Below are 12,721 nucleotides of genomic sequence, written 5' to 3'. Positions count from 1 at the left end.
CTCCTCCAGTCTCATTTTCAGCATGGCTTTGTTAAATTTTTTTAACTTGTCTTCTATTTGTGATACAACAGAGGTAAAGAAAATGTATAAATAACAATTTTGACTTGAGTCTTTACAAAATAAATCAAAGGATTCAGGAAACTCCACTTACCGCTGCCATGAACCTCCCACGGCCATGTTGGGGACGGGTTGTCTCCTGATAGCAACTGCTCCACTTCATTTACATCAATTGTCATGGCAGGCTCATGACTGTTATAGGTCTCTATGTCTTTCAATAGCAGTCTTTTGCTCTCAGCAATTTTCCTCCGCAGGCGGTGACTGAACTTGCCACTATCTGCAAAGACATGAAATAGAAGGTAAAAATGGTGACCAAAAATACAATGAGCAATTATCTATAGACAATGTAATAACACCATGTTGGCGGTATAGAGCCTGCTTCCGCTGCCTCACGTTAAGGTAACGTCCCTCAATGGACTGCTCTAGGGAAGTACCTGTTGTGTCTGAAAGCACAACACAAAAACACAATAGTGTAAAGAAGGACGAGTTGGGAGGGGGTGGGTGCCAAAAAAGGCTTACAGAGATAGTGGCATGCAGTATAGTAAGCAGTAGGCAGCTTAAATATCATGATCTAAATGATCGCCAATGAGGAAGCACAAAGTGAAACATGTTATTAGTTCAAACTTACCACTAGCTGCATTTCCTCACATCAGAGACCCACACTGCTTCATCTGTGCAAGCCAAGCTTTCTTTAAGCTCCGCTAGACTTGCAGTCTCCTCCTGAAGCCTCTGGCAAGTCTAATGCGACAGTTAAACAATACAGTTACACAAAGCTACACAACCACAAATTGAAACCATTTACAGAGAACATATCTTCACATATCTTGCAGACAATGCCCGATGTAGCGTTGTGATTTTTTTGTAGTTCCAGCCCATAGCATGGATTGTAAGCATATCCACACATGCTGTTGAGAGTAAATGTTGAGTGAATGTCATGCAATAAGTAATAAAAAAATACATTAGAAGAGAAATACCACAATCACCTCCTTTCGACATGTATTTAGTCGTTAAGGCACAGCGGGAGAGGTAGCTGTTCACCTGTTCAACTTCCTCCCCCGCAGTTGACCCTGCTCCTTCTTGGTTTTTGCCACTCCATGTAATCTAGAAGTAAAAAGACATGTAAAAGATAATGTAATGTCCGCTGGTCATTACCGGATAATAAGTAACGACAAGGCAAACAGGACCCTGACGTGCAGCAGAGGGACTTGTTTTACAATGATACAGTTAAACATAATAAACACTGAACATACCTCACACTTAGTGGAATGTGCTGTAGCGTGCATGACACTTAGGAAAGGCCTGATTGATGTTAGCCCCTGGAGATCAGGAAGGATGCTTGCTGATTTGTGTTAATATGGCCAGTATTTACAAATTACATCCATGGCGATAAACCTCGGCTTTGAACTCATCAACTCCTTGTGCAGATACATGGGGTAGGCAAAGATTTCACCTAGGGATATACAAATTGTATCAGAAATGCAAATATCCTTTTATTGTACATTCTAAAGAGAGCATCATAATGGGAAACTCAACCAAGCAGTGGTATAAGCTGAACTGATAGTGATAATTGAGATGCTTCTCCATATGATTATGGTATTTAGCTTTTGTCCAAAGCAACATACAAATACCAACAATACAAAGTTACATTCAACAGCAAACAATTTATTATAATCTCACCTCTAAACATATTAAGCGCTTTAAGGAGGAAACCATGCCGACACACTGCAACCTCCATGCCCTCTTCGTCCAACTTGTAGGTCCTCCTAGAAGTCTCCTTCGCTGCTGTCCACGAGGAGCTCCCACATCTGCCTTGTCCAGGTAGCTGTGATGTAAATGAAACACACTTTACACATACTGTATATACACCTTGTCTTTTGAGGTTTGAGGTTTGAGCATAGTAATTTAACAAATAATTTGAAACTTGCCTGTTTCACACCTTTATGCAAGAGATCAACAAATGCAGACACAGATGTGTCTTCTGCGATAAATGCCCCTTCAAAAAACGAAGAGTCTGAGCTGAGGAAGAAACAAAACAGAACATTTATCCATGCTAAATATTGAATATTAAAAAAATCTAGATTAATCTATACTGGAAGAAAAAAATATCACCTTCCATTTCGGCAAAACCGGTATAGCTTCCTGTTGCCATCCACAGAGATTGCCAGCATGTCTGGGGTGCAAGCGGGGCAGGTGAAAGGTGCACCGCAGGACAAGTTATCTTCCGCAAAAGCACAATAGGAAAACTCCAGGAAGCTGCGCTGCAGCGTGTCCCCACACACTGGTCCTGACTGAAAGATGCATTATATTAAATGCTACTTTGGAGATGTCTACATATGGTAAACGAATCTATAATATGCTGAACACTTACCCGCCCACCACACTTTGTACGATGCTCCAGCAGCTTTGCAAAGGCTTGTCTGGACAATGCTGGTGCGATGATTTTCAGTTCTCTAACACTGCTGAAAAGATTGATGGAATACAAAGTAGAAGAGCTGGTGGAAGCTGGCCAGTATCCACTGTTTACAAGGTCCATGAACTCTGGAGCCCACTGCTGCTGGCATGTTTGACATGCAAACAATGGCTGGTGCAAGTCATAACGCCCTTGAGTTATAAGAAAACAAACCCATTGATACCTGAGCTTTTAAAAACAATCACTGGCACACTTTAAGACATTTGGGCTACATCTTGAGTAGAATCACACCAGCATAGTTCAAATACGTATATTTTTGTTGGTTTATCATAATGACAAGACGTATTCTGTAATTTTTGAGTACTGTTATTTTCATTGCAAAGCAAAGTCAGAAAAAAGATCAGAGTTTAGAAATATTACCATTGATGGAAATTAAAATGACCGCTTTGCCAAGTGACACAGTTATGCTGGGGACTTCACAGGGACATTTTTGAGTCACTCTCACCGTTGGCAAAATCTGGTAGACACTCTCTGCATCTAAGAACAAAATCAATGAACCAATTTAGTTATTGAATAAACTCTTTGAAAGAGCCCCGATTCCACAATAAACATACAGTTTATCCAAAACATGAAGACATCTATTAGTGATCCACTCTCAAAACCTACAAAGTATGAAAGAACATTAATGACATCTCATCTAACAACCGCAGGCTTGCTGCAATGGCTACAAAATGGTTGGCCAACATCCTGAGTTTGGATGAGGCATTTAAGGTGGAATGGCCTTGCCTCCTTCCATCTTTGTGAGGCTTGCTGCTGCCTGAAAGTCCATGATGATGATGCCCTCTGGATTTCAGGGGAGTCAGACATCATAGCAGAGAGACTCTCCATGTTTCTGCAAAGACAAATATTAATTTAATTGACAAAGGACCATTTCTATGCAGACCGATGATTTCATAATAATGAGTAAATATCTTGCCAGTGCTTTCAGTAACATAAATTTCAGAACATTTCCAAATCAACTTTCCCAGTTTCTAGGGCCTAATTCAGCATACTTTGAAACATGGACCAGGGTAAATTGTATCAATGTGAAAATTGATACTGAATTCCATTGGAACAAAATTGAAACTACTACAAAGAGTGGTTCAATAATGGGCCACGTCCGAAAACCGCCACAGGCCAATCGTGGCTTAGCAGCCCGTAACTAGGCATGGGAGGTCTGGCAAGCTTTGAGTTTTTACATTTTTTTTTTGCCAGGATTTTACATGAATGACAATCTAGTCTCCAATGATACAGGTGTTCCATGATTTCTGCGAACCCTGCTTTCGGATCTGTCCAAGAAAATTACCTAATAATAATTCAAATGTATTTGACCATATTTTACCAAATTCCACTTGAGGATCAAGACTGGCTGCAGGAAGCTCTTCAGTGAGCTGGTAGTTCCCGATCTGGTTGTGTGTAACTACAACAGCACACAGAGGAATAAAACCAAGTTAGACCACCAATGCATACTTTTTTTTGGTTGAATCTATATTTCTATACATTTCAAATACGGGGGAAAATACATTTAAAAAAATAAATAACAACAGAACTTGAAAATAATAAATGAAAATAATAGTACAATTAACCTGTGGATACAATAAAATACAGTTATCAAATCAAATACTACATAAACATATTTCACATGGTTCAACCTCATTATAATGAGCTAGTTATCTGGATACAAGTACATGTTACTTAGGTCTACCAGCAACAAAACTTGATTTCTTGACAATGATGTGTAACCGACTACTATTATTATTATTACCGGTAGCTGAGGCTTTGGGCCGCCCTCCACGCCTCCCCCTTGGCTTGCCAAGCCCTAAACACACCCTTTTTGGGATTGGCGGAGGGGCAACTTGCCTCTGCTCCTCGGATTCTTTCTGGGGGTTGAAGTGAAAATCATGATTAGGAAGTGAATTTATTTTTAACAAAAATGCAATGGATATGAAAAAAAAAAACTATTATCATACACTTTATACCTCATATATTTTCAGGGGGAAAAAATGTCAAGAAAGAATCCTTGATCAATGCATTCAGTTTGGCTGGACCAAGGAGTTCAAATGTAAAAACCAACTCTACACCCCTTTCATGAAAATGTTTGACAATTGAGAGCAGCTAAATGCAATCACAGACTGAATGAGTCTGAGGTACCTAGGGTTATATAATAGCCTTATATAATACTGTTTTCTGATAAGCAACATAAGTGATTATTATAGCCTAAATATTTCTTCATTCATTAAGCTACAATGGATTGTTGTTTTTTGTACGTGGCAATACATAGAATAGGTCCAGATGTAGGCACTCTATGTACTTCATTGCATCCGAAAATTCAACACCTAAAAAACACCTAACTTGGCCATCTTGGCCGTCAGTGACACGTGTAGTGGTCATCACAGAAATGGAGAGAGGGGCAGACAAAAAAAAGAACAGACACTGAGATGGACAGAGGGCCAGACAGAGATAAGAGACACAGACAGAAATGAGAGACAGACTGAAAAACTGAAAGTGAAAAGAAAGTGAAAAAGTTAAAGTGACGTGACATTCAGCCAAGTATGGTGACCCATACTCAGAATTTGTGCTCTGCATTTAACCCATCCGAAATGCACACACACAGAACAGTGAACACACACACACACACACTGTGAGCACACACCCGGAGCAGTGGGCAGCCATTTATGCTGCGGCGCCCGGGGAGCAGTTGGGGGTTCGATGCCTTGCTCAAGGGCACCTAAGTCATGGTATTGAAGGTGGAGAGAGAACTGTACATGCACTCCCCCCACCCACAATTCCTGCCGGCCCGGCACTCGAACTCACAGCCTTTCGATTGGGAGTCCGACTCTCTAACCATTAGGCCACGACTTCCCCAACTGTGCACAAATCCAGATAGGTCGGCGCTTAAAAGGGCCTTTGGTTGTGGTGATCTACTGGTGATCTACTGGTGATCTACTAGTAGGTAGGTTAGTAGAATCTAAAAAACAAAAAAGGGGGAAGGGAGTTAATGGGACAGAGACAATGAATTTACTTAACAATGGATAAAATATTTAAAAAAAATTGTGACTGGTGCAGCTAAATCTAACTTTTTTTAATGAGCACTGAAGAGCTCAAAAACTAAAATGGATGCAGTTCTGTTCACTCGGCGTCTGGAGGACGACTATCAATCCGCTGAAAGTCTGGATAATTAAGTTTACGTTGCAGGATTGCAACCGTAAAAAAAACTGACCGCACTAACGTTATTTTCTTTAGCGGAAGCAATAAAGAAATGTATAGATATCATGGAATTATATAGGCTACTTGTTCATGTGCTAATAATTTTAGCCTACCTAAATCAACGACTCCAGAGAGGAAGTAATTGGCGAGAGCTCCGTCATCCGGATATTGTAAAAAAAAAAAATTAAAATTATTTTATTATTTCAACAGGGCATCAGAAGAAACTCCCTTTCACATTTAGTACCAATAGTTTAAATAAAAAGAAGAAAACGTATGTTAAATTCATTTAGCAGAGATAGGCCTGCAGATCTTTGGGATTTTCAATTATTTTTTTAAACTTTAGGCTCTAAATATATTGTAAAGGCTGCTTAAAAATGCGATAGGATTCTGTGACATGAATGTCCGCATTGGATTGTGGCTAATGAGCTTGAACTCCGTGTTCTGGCTTACTGTAATATTTCATCGGAATATTATTAAAAAAAATGAATGAATACAATGATAACATCTAAATAAATGTTGATAGATGTAGCGTTATAGTTTTAAAAATATCAATCGAAATAATAACCGAAAAAGACCGAAATAATAATACATAATTATAATGGGCAATAATTATAATGGGCAATAATTATAATGCCGATATTACATCATTATATATTATTAGGCACCTTTCAGGCATAACAAAACATGCATAACAAAAGTATTTAATTGCTCTAGAGATGGTGCCCTCCAACAACTCGATATCCCATCAAGCCCAGTGGTCCGTTGGATTGCGCAATTTGCGCAGCACCTGACGAAGTTTGACTTTGACAGTAGGAGGTATATAAAAGACTGGCAAACTGTCTTCATGTTTAAAATAATAAAAGAATTATGGTTAGGGCACCAAAATGGCTAGCAGCAGCACTGCACATGTATAAACTGTGATAAGATCTCGTGAATAAATGTTGATTAAACAGCTTCTCTGCTGCAGCCCGACTGGCAGAAAGAATCGTGCCGTTGCACAAAAGATGCATCCAATTGAAATGCATTAGTTTAAAAAAACGTGCTGTCATTACGAAAATAACGAAATAAACGTGCCCCTGCCACGAATAAATAGATTAAATTACGTGACCAAATCACGAACTGCCGTTCAATTTGCAAGCCTCTACAATATCACAATATCATGACTCCGGCTAAAATTAGACTTCTGCTTTTTATTGTATACTGTGTTCCTATCTGCTCTCTAGCTCTACAGGTGTATTTTACATCAAGGCTGCCAATGTGCAGGTATACAATAAACAAATTGTTTTGTGACAATTTTGCAGTTGTTAATCTCTCTTGTGTCAGAAATACCTGGGGAGACCTGTATGGCATATGTCTGGTACTTATTTTTGTTGTTCTACCTCTAACCTTTGTCATCTTATCATATGTGCGGATATTATTTGTCTCTTTGAAGGCATCAGTGCCCGGAAAAAAGCTCTAAAAACATGCACTCCACACTTAATTACTTTCATAAATTTTTCACTGGTCTCTCTATTTTCTGTGATATATAATCGACTTAATATAAGTCTTTCAAAGGAAGTTAATGTATTTATGTCAATTCATTTTATCCTCATCCCTCCACTTCTACATTCACTTATTTATGGAATTAGAACAAAGGAGATCAGCAATAGCATCACAAAATTATTTCAGAGAAAAATACTTGCTCTTGGTTTTAATTTAAAAACTGAACAAAGGTGTAACGATGCACTGTTTATTTCTACTAAATAAATAAGTTTATATGAATACATCTGAATCTCTTATTTTACATTTGTACATTGTTTTCAAGCTTTAGAGAGGGACTCTGAAATTGTATGTGTGTATCTTATATTTACAGTTTGCATGCATTTATTTATAAATGTAATATATGTATAAAAAGATTCCTATGTTTCCTAAAATTCTATGTGAAAAAAAAGTCTAAATATAAATAAATACAGGTGAGAAGAATATGGAAGATAGAAAAAAAAAGATGTTCAGATTTATTGTAACCACTGATACTTTATTCCTGAAATTATATACAATAATATAGTTTACTGTGATTTTTTAAAAATGAATTATTCCATGTATTTATTTATTTTTAAACAAAACAAAAAAAGGTTGTTACTAGCATTATAAAAGTGCCATAATCATTATTTTGATAAAAAGTAAGCATCTAATTCCATGATCAGGAACATAGTGCTCTTCACACCTATTATTTTTAATTGTATGCCACCTTTTTCTTGTGAGTAGACCCCAAATATTTTCCCTCTTTAAGAAATTAAAAAAATATATATGTATTAATCTATGTGTAATGTATTAACTTCCAAGCAGTTAAAACAAATTAACATTTTAGATTAATTCGGGTTCTATTGGATTAAGAAAACATGCTTACAGCCTATATGTCTTACAGTGTTTTATACACTTTGAACACACCACAATCTCTGATCACACTGTTTTAACAAATAGTGTAGTCCACTTTTCTTTTCACTTTTCTATAAATTTTTGGCTTTCATCATTTTCTTATTTTATTTTCACCCATCATGTCATAAAAAGCATAGCAATCTTAAGTATATACTCCAGTCTAGGGTCTAGGAACGTTTTCACCATAGATGAAACTCCAAACATGAAGGGGCAACTGAAAGGGACTGATGTTTTCCTACTCTCTTAAGAGATATTATAGTCAGCAGAAAACAGGGTCAGATTATTATTTTTTATTTTTATTTTTGACTGACACAATAAAATTGTCACATCCCAAGTAAACTAGGACCCAAAGTAGGCTAACCCTCTCTAGAACTTATATAAGCAGATCGATTGGGGGGAGGCATATACCGTATTTTCCGCACTATAAGGCCCACTTAAAAGCCTTTAATTTTCTCAAAAAATGACAGTGCGCCTTATAATCCGGAGCACCTTATATATGGATAAAGGCGCTCTGTCAAAATGTTGACATTCCCTTTAGCACAGCTCCATCTAGTGGATGCATAACGCAAACCCAGTCAAACGTTTGACTGCAGTTTCTTCTATTCTATGCACCTTATAATCCGGTGTGCCATATATATGAAAACAGTTCTAAAATAGGCCATTCACTGAAGGTGCGCCTCATAATCCGGTGCACCTTATATTGCGGAAAATACAGTAGATGCATCCTTGGCCATGTCTGCACCATTGCATCCAACACTAGCTGGGTTGAATCAACAGTCATGTCTTGTGATGCAAACAGGTCAACTTCACGTGTTAAAATCTTTCGCGAAACTACCGCCAGGTGGCGCAAAGGGACGGATTGCGAAATGAATGTAATTGTAAAATGAGATAAAAGAAGGAAGTAAAACAACAATAACATTATGATATAACATTGTAACATTTAAAAAAAAAAAAAAAATTTTTTTACAATTTGTTAATTTTTTAAATGTAGGATAGTTTTAGGCTACAGTCTACTAAACAAAAATTAAAAGAAGACCTTAACACAAAGGATCATATGCATGCTATTTTTATTAAACAGTAAATAAATATAAGGCCTATATATATATAAGCTAAATGTTTTAATTTCATTTTCATTTCGGTTCATTCTTGGTTAAAAAAAATCTTCAGGTTCCATATGCAGAGCGAAATGGGAACGGTCCAGCATTTAGCAATAATTTGTATTAACTCTGTTATTATTCTTGATTTTTCAAACTACCAGCATTTTTGAATTATGCCTTATGTGTGACCAAAAATTAAGTTTTATTTGTTTCAGCTGTTTGAGCGTGCTGGTGTCTTGCGCACATATTCACTGGAAACAGCAGTCCTTCACCTGACATTCGGCGTGAGCACTTTGACATATTGTTAATTATGATTTTTTTTTTTTATCGATACTGAAACGCACACAGCCTATTTACCTCATGAATAATAGTTTTTAAGCTTCAAATGGGCAACATCACAAATATGGAAACGTTTGATTTCTCCCGATTGAGAAAGCCAAACCTTACCTTATGCTTAGCTTTAAATTATTATTATTTTTTGTTTTATTACTAAGCCTATATTATTATATACTGCAATTATATTTATCCATTAGAATTATATATTTTTAATTATTGTTTTTTTCTGATAAATTTGTTAAATTTAAAGGATTTGTTGTAAAATATTTTCTTATAGCCTATTTTTTTCCTCTCACAAACTCTGATTTATTTTATTAAAAAATAAAAAATAAAGAAAACATTTAGCAAATGAAAATAGGCGATTAATCCGTTAAAATGTGTTAAAAATGTGTTACTCTTGGTTAACAGTAATTATAATTATTTTACTTCAGAACAGAGCCTGGGACTAATCTAGGTTATCCATGTTTTTTTTTTTTTCATTGCATCTGAAAATGACTTTGTTCATTACATTCACTTCACGCGATCTGGCGCAGATCAGCCTCCCGCGATGCTCAGCTGTGGACGATTTAAAAATGTTTGAAATAAAGCAGTGGTTCTCAACCCGCAGCCCGTCACTAATTCAAATGCGGCCCGCACCACATGCTGAATAAAAAAAAAAAAAAAACTTTAACATTTTCTAAAATTTTATTGTTTACATCAATTAAAAAAAAAATTATGCTACTAATGAAATACAAGCTATATCCTAATGTGTTTATGTGATTTTTTTTTTCTTCATATATTATTTTGAGACATGAGCACTGGCATAAGCATTTAACGAACACATACAAGCGCGCACTTTGGCAGAATTCAATTCAAATAGTCATCAACAGCCACTAGGTAAATTGCCTTTAAGGTAAAATTGCGCATCAGAATGGACACATTTGTTTTTTAAGGGAGAAAAAAAAGAAATTCAAAAAATGCCAGCGAATGAACATGTACAAAGAACATGTACAAACTGTGAATAGTCGCAGTATCAGTATTGAAGAAGAAGTGCTGGATTTTCGTTTGTTTTTTTTTTTGCCCCGCAACTCACTTGAAGAAGTTCAGATAAATGGAAACACCATACACTATGTAACAATCCTTGTCGCCATTGGAGAGTGTGTGCTGAGGCTCTGAGCAGACGACCGCGTGGACAGGTGCGCGTGGTCAGTAGGCTTCAAAAACAAAATTGCACATGTGCAGACAGAGTGAAGAAGCTCATTGCTACTCGAACCTGTGCAATCCGTCAGTAAAAGAATATAAAGACAGTCAGATGTGCAATAATTCTGGGCAATTGCAGAGCGGACCATCAGCCTGTGCATTCATAAGTATAAATTGAAGAAGTCTGCGTCCGCGCTGGCCGTGTACGCGTCCGGATTGCTCATGCGGAAAGTATAACACAGGCGTTACAATCGCAACTTCTTTGTGTTACTCCTTTCAAGCTGAATCTCACAAAATTGGTCAGCTCCCGACAGCATCAGGTGTTTTATTTATGGGGAGTAGAATTGTTTATTTCAATGAATGTGATAGATTATATATCATAATAGTTAGGATATAATACTATAAATCAGGTTGGTTTGTATTGCTGATGTAATATGTAAATTATATGCGTAGACTTGCACTTAGACCATAGTGTGGCCCGCTGGAAAAAAAGGTTGAGAACCACTGATATAAAGGTTGCTGTCCCATTTTATACAGGAATTGTTCATTTAAAAAAAATCTAATTTTATTGTTAGTTCTAATTATATTTTTAACACAAGTTCATTTAGAACGTTTTTTTTTTACTTATACAATCCTTGAGAATTTAAAGTTAGTTTAATAGTATTTAAATTCAAGTTTAAAAAAAAAGGTTTTAATTGCTTAAATTATTTTTTATTAATTAATAATATGTTATCATGTTTATTCTAAAAAATACGTGTTTATTCTTTAGGAAAACAAGGGAAAAAATAAGGGACAATCCAAATATTTGTTTTGCTTTACCTGTTTATGTAAGCTACAATTATTCAAACAATAATAATAATAATAATAAAATAATGTCATTAAAAAATACCATTGGCCTGAGTAATTTTGACCATTATAGAATTGTGACTTTAAAGATTAGTCATTTAGGTGGTAAAAATACTGTGAAATTAATAATGGCATGGATTTTAGAGCATAACAACTGAAGGTTTATGAAACATTAGCCAATAAAGCATTTTTTTAAACAACGGAACTTAATGTTGTGAACTAAAATATTATTTCAACCATACAGTGTGAATAAATAAAATGCATAATTTTTCATAACATTTCATTATTCATAAAATGCATAACGTTTCTGGTGTTTGGATTCGTACATCAATATAATGAGCTCCAAGTTTAAGAATAGCCCTAGACTAGTTTCTCTCTCTCTCTCTCTGTTTAACAGCATTAGCTCAATGATATACGTCTTCCTTCCGTTAGAATTTTCCTGCCTTGCTAAATGTTGGGCTCATGCAGGGCCGGCGCGTGCCTATAGGCGAACTAGGCAGCCGTCTAGGGCGGCAGCTCAGCCAGGGCGGCAAGAGAGAAGGCAAGAGAGAGAGAAAGAGAGAGAGAGAAAGAGAGAGAGAGAGAATTATTAATTTAATTGTTTATTTCACAATAGGTATAAATAAAATAAAAGCTATATATAAATAAAAAAACTTTACATTTCGAATAAAAATTCCCGCATGGCAGCGCCCTATTAGTAGGTCTATACGCATGCAAAATACTTTAATGTATATTCAAAAATGTCAAAACGATTAAATTTATCTGGTCATGAGTAATCGCCTCCGTGGAAGAGCGATTTTCGCTGCTTAGAGACCATGGGCGCGTATTTGGATTTTTATATGACATCGCATCTCTCAAAGAAAAGGAGAATAGAATAGCCTAGTTCTTCAGGATTGCTTAGGACTGGAAAAGGCCCTGACTCATGGAGACTCACGGGATGTTGATGGGCATGAATTGTTTGAAGAGCTGACTGCTTTGGGCAGACGCCTGGTTGCTGGATCTAAACCACTGGATGCGCTTAAATTCATCTGTGAAAAAGGGATGGAAAACAATTTTCCAAATGTTTTTGTAGCATTGGGAGTGCTTCTCACTCTCCCTGTCACTGTGAGCTATCGAGAACGCAGTTTCTCAAAGC

General features: G+C 36.5%; 1 pseudogene; it reads left to right on the top strand.

Annotated features, from left to right (window-relative positions):
* Positions 1 to 6,845: 6,845 nt before the first annotated feature.
* LOC132107558 (olfactory receptor 52K1-like) lies at positions 6,846 to 7,459 on the top strand (annotated as a pseudogene).
* Positions 7,460 to 12,721: the final 5,262 nt, after the last annotated feature.

The sequence above is a fragment of the Carassius carassius genome, chromosome 28 (genome assembly GCF_963082965.1).
Source record: "Carassius carassius chromosome 28, fCarCar2.1, whole genome shotgun sequence".
Classification (NCBI taxonomy): Eukaryota; Metazoa; Chordata; class Actinopteri; order Cypriniformes; family Cyprinidae; genus Carassius; species Carassius carassius.
This window is presented reverse-complemented; position numbering and strand designations above follow the sequence as displayed.